Source organism: Astatotilapia calliptera, chromosome 1 (assembly GCF_900246225.1).
Source record: "Astatotilapia calliptera chromosome 1, fAstCal1.2, whole genome shotgun sequence".
NCBI lineage: Eukaryota > Metazoa > Chordata > Actinopteri > Cichliformes > Cichlidae > Astatotilapia > Astatotilapia calliptera.
Genome location: NC_039302.1, coordinates 36,074,112 through 36,086,208, shown reverse-complemented (window position 1 = coordinate 36,086,208; position 12,097 = coordinate 36,074,112).

The window sequence follows — 12,097 nt, the reverse complement described above, 5'->3', positions numbered from 1 at the left end:
TGATACTGAATTGCCTCACTGTAGTCTCAGATAATTGACACTTTCAGCTCAGTCAAGTTCATGCTCAAACATCTGCATGTTATGAAATGTACAGGTGTGTTTGGGGGGTGGGGACAAGTTGAATGATTTCACAGGTAAGAGTGTGATTAGAGTCAGATTCCCACCCACTGCCAAATGTAGTTTGGATCTGATTCCATGTCTTTGGCATTTTTAACATTTACTGTCTTCCAGTCTTTTTATATCCTTCAGTGTCTCTGCCTGTTTTACCTCTTTGTATCTGAGGAAGAAGAATCACATGCTCCTGTTCACTGTGTTTGTGTTTGGCGCACAGCAGCCGTTTGTCCTCTCCTTCTTAAGTGACCTCCAGAACAGTCATTCGTCCTCGTATCTTTTCAAGTGTCCTGCTGTTGATTTATCCTGTCACGGAGGCTTCAGTGACCTCACGCGATATGCATTTGGTTTAAAAAGGGAAAAAAAAATCCTCCTTCAGCTGCTGTCAGCTGATGATTAAAAGAAAACAAGCAGCCCTCAGCATTTATCTCTGCAGCTTTAGTCTCTGAGGTGGAAGTTGGGCTGTAATGGAAACCCCACCTGTTTCGCAGACTTGGAGCATGACACATCTGTTTTACAACAACTGCTCTCAGATCTGCGTCTCCTTTAACCTCTCAGCTGCTGCTGTTGCTCAGAGTTTATCCTGTGAATCACAGCCTCGCCCTCCATCAGGCTTCTCCAACAGTCTAGTAAGGCCTGAGCCCCAGGGAAAGCACATACCAACACCTCAGCAGGCCGATGGACGCTTTCCTGGCAGGCAGTGATTCTGCTGCATCAGACAGCAGAACAACAAAAGAGAAAGTTTTAAACACCTTGTCACAAATCAGGTTTCCTGCTCAGTTTTTCTCCCAGTGTTGAGTCTGGGTGAGCAGAGCAAAGACGGTGTGTTCACCGTGATATACGGAGAAGAACCTGTTGAAGATCAACTTGGCTGACATAGAACAGTGCTGTGCTATGATTTATGAAAACTGACTAGTGTGGTGTGTGTCATCAACATATAGAAAATACTGTATCAAGATTTAAAAAATCATGTCGCACTTGACTTTTCCTTCAGGGTCAGTAGATTGAGCTCAAACTGTTTCTTACTCTCACTTTTGTATTGACAACATAGGTAATAATATACTGGGATTAAATATCACGTTACTTTATTATCACTTTGTTAGTAACAGGTTCTAACATGTACAGTGTTCCTGAATAAAGGAATTTATCCCCTTGGTTTTTATTAAGGAAGTAAAAAAACAAACAAACTTCCTTTACTTCCAAAAACCAAAGAAAAGCTGCTGGTGCAGCACGTGGGAACAACCTCCAGACTGCTGCCACCCTGCTGTTGGGTGAAGTAAACACAGAACGGTGTAGAACCGAACATGATTAATCAGCATGTGGTCACCAACACCTGATCTGTGGAATCCTAATATTGGAGTAATGCATGCTTATAAATATTGCTGAGAGTTATCCAGGTGAATGATAAATTAAAGCTAGATTCCTGCTTCAGCCCCGGTTTATAAAGATGCCTGACACTGTTATGTCATAGTCCTGGTGTTGTGTATATAAAGCCTGGCTGGGTGTTTAGACATGTAGAAAGTTTTAATGAGAGAGCTTGAGGCTGAAGGAAGTGATGATTCATGCATTGTAATTGAAGAGAGCAGAGTGCTGTCATTACTGACGGCTCTGTGTATGCAGGACCGTCGCTCTGACTCCGTGCTCGGCTGAGCTGCAGGCCTGGGCTCGAAGCAGCGTATAAGACCCTCCTTACCCAGCAGGCGAGGAGATGGATGTTTATGTGTTGCAGGTCAGCGGGGTAACCCTGCTTGCCTTTCCCCGTGCCTACTCAGCAGCTAAGTGGATGTAGTTGTTTATGAAGCCTGCAGTCTCACCTGGCTTGGTGGGTGTAAATCTGAGGCTAATTGTTAGTTTTGTCAGACAGCCGGCCAGCTGTAAACAGCAGATTGAGGAAGCTGGGTGTATAATGAGGAGGACACGCCCGCTCAGACTCTCTGATGGAGCCGCTTCAGCTCCCACACTCATATCTTCTTTTCTGAAATCTTATGCACACGGCCTGTGACATGCATAGTGTGAGCCCACTGATATCTCAGCTGCTGTTTGTGATGTATTCTTTAAAAGTCTGGAAAATAAAAATGTCATCATCCACTCAGATTTCATCTTGATGCATGCTCAGTCATCCAGGTAAGTAAATCTCCAGAAGTTGATTCTGTTCATGAACAGAATCAACTCAGATTGTACATTTTTACCTTATATGGCTCAAAAAGTCTCTCTGTGAAAAGAAGTGGTGAAAAATGATAGGAAATCATGAACTTTAACCTCCTAAGACCCGAACTCTTCCATGGCATGCATCTTTAATTTCTCTTTGATATTTGGGCTGATTGGGTCCTGACCCTGGCCTGGTGGTGGAATTGAACTCAGGACCTTGCTGTGCGCCAACAGTGCTAACCACTGTGCTGCCTCGTAAGAGGATATCAGGCCCTTGTAGAGCAAAATTGAGTATTTTGGTCTAAATAACCCAAAATGTGATGTCCACATATGTGGACGCCAGGTCCTAGGAGGTTAACCAAGTATTTATCCATAACAAGAGAAACACACTGCAGTAGTGTAATAATGATTTACTTCTGCGCAATGAAGCAATGAAGACGTGGACTGTCTGCAGGAGATGCTGGGCGTGTCTTGTTGGCCTGAGTTATGGGACATTGCGGTCTTTGTTTTAAGTTTGAGTAACTGTACCTGTTTATCCAGATGTTGTCGCTGTCCTAGAACATCCCTGTAATGTTATATCTCACTGCCTCCAGATAGTAATACTAGAGTAAAACCTCAGAAATGTGATGTGTGCACATGTGTATCACATCATATGTCAGTACTAAAACACAGGTGGATTGACATGATTGTAACCTGTGTAGTTGATATTGAATATATTTGATATTCCAAAATTGCTCACTTCTTCTCTTCTTTAAAATGGAATTAAATTGATTGATGTTATAAATATTATGCTTAGCCTTCTGTGCCTTATCAAACAATCTAGTGGAGCCAGGAGGAATATTTCTTTGCTGAGCACCTCTTGAGCCAATCAGAAGTTGCAGCTGTAAGAGAGTAGTAGGAGAACTGCTAGTCCTGCTCTGACCAGGCTGTGATCGCTGCCATTGACATAAACTGATGGCTCATTAAGAGTGGGATGATTGTCAGCCGCCCTCCTTCATGTACAGTGTGTGGCTGAAACAATAAAAACGACACAGCATAACTGCTGCTGATGAGACAGCCACTTCCAGCATGAAGAGAACAGAAAGGCTTCACTGGTGGGACGTATCATCATACAGCAATAAATGATTTATCCCGCCGTAATATGTGAACCAAAGTGGACAGATACCTGCTCCATAGTTACACTAATTCATTTGCCGTGCTCGCCACACAAAAGCTAAAATAAAAACACTCTTCTGAAGAAGTAGACCTACTAAAGTTATGTAATAGTTTATTCAAATGCAGTGCATGGAGAATAGCTTTAAAGATGGCACTATTCATTGTTAGATTTACTATCTGATGGCAGCTGTAAGTGAGTCTTCCTTTACATAAGGAGCAGCGATTATTCCGGTTAGTAAAAATAATGTGTCAGTAATCCATCCTTCAGCCACAGGGGAATGTGGCTGCCCAGTTGGGAGGTCCTTGCCTTTCTTTGGAAACAGAACCAGGACCAGCCGGCCAAGAATGAAGCTATTCTATGAGGGCTTAGCTCCAAGCCTGGCCCTGCTCCTCATTGGCTGTGTGAAATTGTTCTGCGAGGTGGAAAACCTGCTCACATTCTTCTCCGATGAGCTGTTTTGTCACTCGGACAGCTCAGAGCAGAGAGATGTACTGTTTTATAGATTTGTTGTCATCCTGTAGATGTCTCTGTGCCTCTCAGCTCTCACGGCACCAGTAATTATACAACAGGGCACAGAACGGGCCCACCGAGGCAGGCCTATTTGGATAATCACCACTTTACATGTGACTGCACGCTGGACGCCCCGTCCAAACTGCTCTGCATGCCATTGTGTTTGTTCACACGTATGAAACGCAGTGTGATTGCATAACGAGAGAAATATCTATCTATCACCAGGTTCAGAGGTGTTACACTAATGTAGTTATCAAATGTAGTTGTTTAGTTGCATGTCCAGGATTAATAACCAGAGTAACTCAAAGAACCCGCTCTCAAAATTCCTGTAAGAAAAACTCTTTGAACACAAGATTTTGTTTTATGACTGATAAAAGTTTCTTTTAGGGCTGAGTGATTAGCTGGGTGACCCTGTAAGATGTTCAGTTAATTAAATCTTGAAGTTAATTTTAAATATGACTTCAATAAATGTTGAAATTCATAAATTACAACCATTTTTAGAGTCAGATTGGGGGTTTACTCAGTAGGAGGTAAGCTCGGTGGCTAACAGCTTGTGATTGACAGTTAACTAACCAACATGTGGTTTTATAGTCAGTTTCACCCCTCGCCTTCGCTGTCTGCGATTATAAATCAAGCCCAGGCTTTTTCCTTTGCAGCAGTGCACCTTTTCCACTCCCAGAGAGCCTAAAATCACTCAGTTTGGTTCGTGCTGAGTCAGGAAAGAGGAGGGAAAACCTTTGGTCAACAAGATCTAAAAGACGTACAAGTTATAACAAAGCCTGTGGAAAGATCGTTAAAGGTTGCCTACAGTTGTGGGGCTTCCTTACTTAGCTTTATACCACTAAAAGCAGACTAAGTTTCGGTTGGTAGTCGATGTCGGCCCTTCTTACAGTTACTGAGGTTTATAGTGTAATTGTGTTCAAACGATTTTGAAAAGTGCAGTATGTGAGACAACAGAAAACCCTTGCTGACTTTTGGAGACTGCTTTTATATTTAGGAGTCTTTATAAATGGAGCTGGGACTGGGCGGTTTAAGCCACTGATTGTGAAGCAAGCTGACCCGGTTCACCCTCCTGCCCCTCTTCCTTTTCTCTCCATATTCAGCAGTCACATGAAAAGAGGGCCGTTTTGAGGCTATTGAAGCTGCAGTCAGGCTAAAGTGTTGCCTTTAAGGAGCCCTCCGGGGAAGCCTGGCCAACACATAAAAGCTTTGGATTCAAGGCAGACTCCACAGAGGCCTCTTCAAGGCCGGGGTTCAGGACTGAACTGAAGCTGCTCACCACAACAGACCAGCAGGACAAAATATGCAGTCGCTGCAAGAAAAGAGCGGCGGCAGGGAGCCTTTTTACTGCCAACAGGAAGGAGATGGGGTTTGAAGGAGCGTCATCGAGGCAGTGTTCGCTTTGACGTGAACAGTGGAGTGCTATATGAACTGTAATGGTACTTTACTCGGGACTGTTGCCCACTTCATACACTTAAACAGTGCAAGTATAAGATAAGAGAAGGCGTTTATTTCCCACCATCTCCAAGAGTGGAATCTCAGTTATCTCTTCTCGTACAGCAGTAAAAGATTCATTCCACCTTAATTAGCTGACTTGGGTGGATTGATATCAGCGAAGAAGTAAAGTGTTAAAATCATAACATTAGCCTGCTTCTTTAATCTGTTTCTTTGCTGATTTTCATAAGTAGAAATTATGAACTAGATTAAAGGATTTGTGGTTTCAAGTAAACACCTGACCATGTCCTCAGACTCATTGTCATCACAGGTGGTTCAGTGTCAGCTGGTCATGTTATCAGTATATCACCTACGAAAAGGAGATAATGCAGTAGACCCTGAAACAACTGAACTGCACATCTTCTGCCCCTTGGCTGCACCAAAACATCACTGACACAGGGCAGACCTGATGATGTCAACGCTCCATGGAAACAGGTTGACTTATTGCCAGAAGGAAAAACTGTCACTATGATTGTCAAGGGAGCAAATAACCTGCAGCAACAGCCTGATATTACTCCTGAAAACCCGCAGCAGGAATTGGCTGAAGCCAAGTTCACTGTTTGGGCAAACTGAGATAAAGAGCTGGTCCAGTGTTCCACAGCCAGATTGACTTCGACGTTTGCCTGGATAGCAATCCCTTTGAAGCTGGAACACACCCTGCGGTCCTCCATCTTGAAAAAGAGAAACTCAGTTTTCTGAAGGCATGTCAACCAGGAGAGCTCCACAACGTCTGGAGCATCCACTCAAAAACAATATCTGCCTGTTGATGTCTCACAATCCCACCATCATACACAGATGTCTGTTAAATTGGATTAATTGGAGTATTTGTTGAAAATGATCCTGCATGACTTTCAACTTTAATCAGGTAAAAAAAAAGAAATTGTATAGTTTCATTTACAGTTTCTTTACTTTACTTTTGTAACTCTTTAAAAAGACACAGTTCATTTAGTGTCTTCAGTTAAATTATACTTTGGATTCAGGGAAATCTGCAGTAACTGTTTCAAAGCAAAAGTCTAAGCGTGTAAAATAAGGAGCATCTCGGTATTGACCAAAATGATTTATAGTCCCAGTACTTAGTAGTACTTGTGTTTATCTGTAATAGTTGCTGTTGTGTGGGCTCCTCCCATCAATAATGGATCCAAAAGTTGCTTCCATTCTTCCAGCCTTGTTAATGCTGTCATTATATTTATTGAACAGAAAGTCAAACCGACTCTCCTGCCAGCAGTCATTAATCACTGGTTCTGCCAGCGCTGCAGGGTTTATTTGATCAACTCCACCTCTTCCTCCTCCTGTTAATGTTTCTTTATTCATACTCCGTTTGGCTGAATCCTCACATTCCTCACACAAAGCATGAAGCAGAGTTGGTGACAAACACTTTGATTTTCTGTCAACCACGTGGAAAAAAAGATTTTAAATGAAAGTAACCCACGGCCACCTGTTGATTCACAGGTTCTTACAGCTTGGATTTAATTATTGGGGGAAAAAGTCTTAGAACATGCCAAAAACTTAATTCATTAAATGCAACAATGTGATAGGTTGCTCTGATTGATTTTTCAATGGAGTTCAATTGGAGTTCATGAGAATGCATCCATTTTTGCAAGACATAATTACACACTCATCAGTGTATTTTTCTAAGTACAATAATTTCTATTAAATTAACACAAAACAACTGACTGTGCCTTTTATAGTACAGGTGTCTATGAAAAAGAGGAAGTTGGCTTGTTTACAGCTAAAGATGATGTTCCATGTTCTGGCTGAAGTATTTCTGTAAAAATTCATATAGTCCTTATAACTTTGGCTATAAATAAAAACATAAAACTAAATACCAGCTATGTTTGAAAGAAAGTTTGTGAAATTGGGCTAGTTGACATATAATGATGCGCTAACTGGGGGCTAACTGTTTCTTCTAAAAAACCAACAAAAAACCAACTTTGGTGCTTAGGTTGATATGTCAGTATTTGATTGGCAGATATCCTGTGCCTGGTTATTGATACCCTGGCTGCTGCTTTTGTCTCATGGAGGTCTGAGTGTTGTCAGTAAATGAGAACAGACTGCAGGCAGCTTCCTTCCTGGAGGACCGAGTCTCCACAGACAGAACATCACCCACTAAAGGATTATCCTGCTGTAAATACAGTTGAAAGGGGAAGATAAAAGCCGTTGCTCATAAATCTTGCTGTCGCCGATCCAGTCTGATATACACCTGCTATGGTGACTGTTGCTATATTTAAACATCAGGCTTCTTTAACGTGAATACACTCCCACAGAGTTCACAGCTGCTTCTTTGTGTTTGGTGAAGTGCGTCCGCACTTTGCAACCTTTAATCCTTTGATGTATTCATCCAGTCTGGGTCTGCTGAGTCTGTTATGAAGGTGGTGTTTGTATGTTTAAATTTAAGTTGGATCTTCCTATCTGAACTGTGCCTGGCATTTGGCTGTGAGTCCATTAGAAGCCCAGCGTTGCCTCTGGTCTACGTCAACTTCTGCTGGGCTTTAGATAGAAGAGCTACAAGCTGCAGTCTTTATGTGAGCGGTGGTTCCACATGCTGCTTTTTGACTGTGCTTGACCCACCAAGTCCTCATGGGAGCACTTTTGAGGAAAAGAGGCATCAGAAATATTTATTTGCAGGAATACTCCGGTTTGCCTCATGTGGCGAAGAAAAGGGTTATTTAAGACATTACTGAACTACTGAATACATAAGTTCTAGTTTATTCAATCTTAAATCTTGTGTAAAAATGTTTAAAATAGTCCAATAACTCTAATCTCTGGCCGGAATAGGCTGTCTTCATCTTGTTTTTATAACATTACAGAGGTTGGTAGACTTGCACTGACTGTGTGCAACACTAAATTGCCTGTGATGCTGGTTGAAGCTTCCATCTTTTCTGGTGGAAACCCTGAGATGTTTCAGTTGATGCTTCTGTTGTCGTTAGTTTTGTGTCCTTTTTTTGTTTTTGGTCTGAGCATCACTGTGAGGCTCAGAGTGTTTAACTCAGTCACTGCAGCAGAACACAGCTGTGACCTACAACATACGCTCATTACTGAGCTCCCTGTGCTGCTTTTTATTCATTTGATCTGATTTCCCCTCGTGTCTTTTCCCCGGAGACACCGCGGGGTCCCTGTGAGACCACTAAAGACCCTCTTAAGGTTAAAGGAGGACCACCTGCCACTTAGCGTTAGTGGAGACAACAATAACCCTCAGGACAGAGGATGCATCCTTGTATCCTGTTGCATTTTTGTTTCTATCTATTCAGTTTTTGTCTCTGTCAGTGCTCATATGATTACTGTCATGCTTCAGTTTCACAACAGCACCTGATTTTTGTGATTAAAGAAGTTCTGCTTCTGTTGTTTTAAACCCATCTGGAGACTGAGCTCACATATGCAGAGGACCACGTAAACTCGCGTGCAAATACTGGGATTTACTTCTGTATACATGCAGGTATTTTTATTTTGGTTGGTATTGACTCTATTTATTTATTGAGTTAAAAAAAGAAGCCCTACTATAGACTAGAGCAGGGTAATATGGCCAAAAAAATATATCACGATATATATTTGAAAATTTGCGATAACAATATAACTGACGATATAATTTCTGTGAGACAAAATACAACTCCACAACTTGCACAAAAAACCCTATCCATTTATTTTCACTTAAACAAGCTGCTGTTATTTATGTGCATTAAAACTATATAAACATTTAACAGTGCAAATGCAAATTCCTTGCTGAAAGTTTAACCAAAAGGCATTTCCAGTAGAAATATCCTGAGCATAACCACATATAATTATCCACTGAAGTTAAAAAGAGGTGCTTTGCAACATTATACTGCAGTGTGCCAAATAAAAAAGTCAAATACGTATTTTTTTGGACCATAAGGTGCACGGGATTATAAGGCACATTAAGCGAAACAAAGCAGTCAGATAAATCAAACTTTATTCAACTCATTCTTCGTGCTTCCTCCACTTCTGTACCATTGATTCATTAATGCTGTATTCTATCACAGCTGTTCTATTCCCATGCTGTTGCAGTATATTAATGACTAACCTTCTATTGTGGATGGATTATCTCAGTTGTTCTCCTGACTGAAGTTTGGTCCGTTTACAGCATCCTGCCATGCGATTGCATTTGTTCCTGACCACCAGGAAGCTTCAAGTTAACTTTTATCGAGTGGAAAAGTGCTTGCGTTCATCCTCCAGCTTCACTGTTTATATTATGCTAACATAGCTGTGTTGCTAGCGATCACGTAGCACATCATTATATACCAGCTAGCCCAACTTCAGTAACCCTACAAACGTCACTGCTGTTTAGTTTCCTGTCTTCATTTATGTTGGAAGTGATAGCAGAGCTGTACGTTTGATTTTTTTCAGAAATCTCTCAGTCAGAACATGCTATGTCATGCTTAGGTAACTAGCGTAATTAGCGAGCTAACTTGCGCTAACTTCCTGCTGGCTTCTAACTCCGTTAAATGTAATAAATTCTGTTTTCATAGATGCCTGGATGTTAATCTTCATAGTTACACCTTGTAAAGCAGCAACGCTGATCGTTTTATTAAGAATGAAAGAATTTACACAGTTTTTAACTCAGTGATGCTGCAGTGATCGTTTAACTTTGGACCCTGATTACACCCAGATTAACGAGAACCTTAGTCCGACAAATACGGCAATAACGAGGGCCCGCTTGCATGTTCTACAAAAAAATGTGCTTTTCTGTGTATCTGACGGACAAACTCACACCAGTGAAGTTGCACCATCTTTTACAAACCAGTTCTGGTTCATCCGTTTCACTCAACAGTCCTCTTTCCCCCTTCTTATTCTCCGCTGCCTTTTTCGGTCATGTGCGTATGAAAACAAAGGCACTGCGCATGCGTGTTTTACCCATATTCTATCGCAATATTTCATTTTCTTATCGTTACCTTGTACCGGTATTACCGTTAACGGTATAATATGGCCCAGCTAATGCTGGGCGATATGGCCTAAAATCCATATCGCGATATAATTTTCTCAAAAATCGAGAGTGTGCTTTATGTATGAATTCTGGTTGTGCTTACTTACCTCGAACCGATTTTGGCTGCAGAAATCTTAAAAAATGTTTTGATGGATTGTCAGAGCATTACGGCTGCTGTAGTGAGGAGCTTCACGGAGAAATCTGGGTCCAAAACTCCGTCTTCTTCAGGTCCCAAAGTCAAACGAACACTGAGAGTTAAAAACGGTCTGAATTCTTTCATCTTTAATAAAATCATCAGCGTTGCTGCTTTAGCAGGTGTAACAATTAAGTTTAACATCCAGGCATCCATGAAAACAGAAGTTATTAAATTTAACGGAGTTAGAAGTTAACCGGAAGTTAGCTCACTAGTTTCCACCTAAACATCACATACCATGTTCTGACTGAGAGATTTTTGAAACTAATTCAAACGTACAGCTCTGTTATCACTTCCAACATAAATAAAGACAGAAAACTAAACAGCAGTGGTGTTTGCAGGGTTACTGAAGTTGGACTACCTGGTATATAATGTTGTGCTACGTGACTGCTAGCGACACAGCTATGTTACCATAACATTAGCACAGTGAAGCTGGAGGATAAATGCTAACCTTTTTTCCACTCGATAAAAGTTAACGTGAGGGATTCTGGTGGTCAAGGACAAACGCAATCGCATAGCAGGATGCTATACACGGGCCAAACTTCAGTCAGGACAACAAATGAGATTATTCATCCACAATACAAGGTTAGTTATTAATATACTGCAACAACATGGGAATAGAACAGCTGCGAGAGAATTCAACATTAATGAATCAATGTTACGGAAGTCAAAAGTGCTTCATCTCTTTGCTGTGACTGTCGCCCGGCATAATTTGCAGATGATAATGGTTTTAGCCGCTGCGATGCTTTCGACCAAAACAGGCGCAGCTTGATGACATCATCAACATGCGCTATCGCAATAGAGCGGTATAGTCAAAATCTCTATCGTTGGCCAAATTTATATCGTTTCTACCGTATATCGTTTATATCGCCCACCCCCAGGCCCAGCCCTACTATAGACTGGCGACCTGCCCAGGGTGTACCCCGCCTCTCTCCTTATGACAGTTTAGTCAAGTTCAGCAGCCCCAAAAATGATATTTGTGACAATCAAACTGGTGATTTATGAGATTTATTGATGTATATGGTTTGAAATCTTACTTTAATAGCTCAGATACAGCGCCTTCATTTATGTACTGAGAGCATTTCTGTTAGAAATACTTTTTTTTTTTTTTTTTTTTCTTCTAAAAGGCGCAGACTGGATTGATCTGCATAGAGTTAAAGCAAACCCTTACATAACAGATGTCAATGCATGGTTTCTATTATTTACTGTAATTACAGCCATTTGATAAACAAATATATTAAAGCTAATTCATTTATTTGCAATTTTATAATTAAAAATCATGCACTATGTAATCAGAGGGAGTAAAATCGTGAGTCTAAGCAGCTCTGTGGCAAAGTGTTCAGGACCGAATGTTGTGTGGCGATGATGACGAGTCGTGCTGCTTCATTTCTATAAAGATGAAGGCAGCCGGATGCTGATGGTAGCAGGACTGAGGACTGCAGGAATGTCTAACATTTCGGTTTGTTCTCGCCGCACACGGCAGACTGAATTTTTGACCGTATCCCTCGCAGCTGCTGCCTGATGAAATGAAAACACCTCGGTGCGAGTT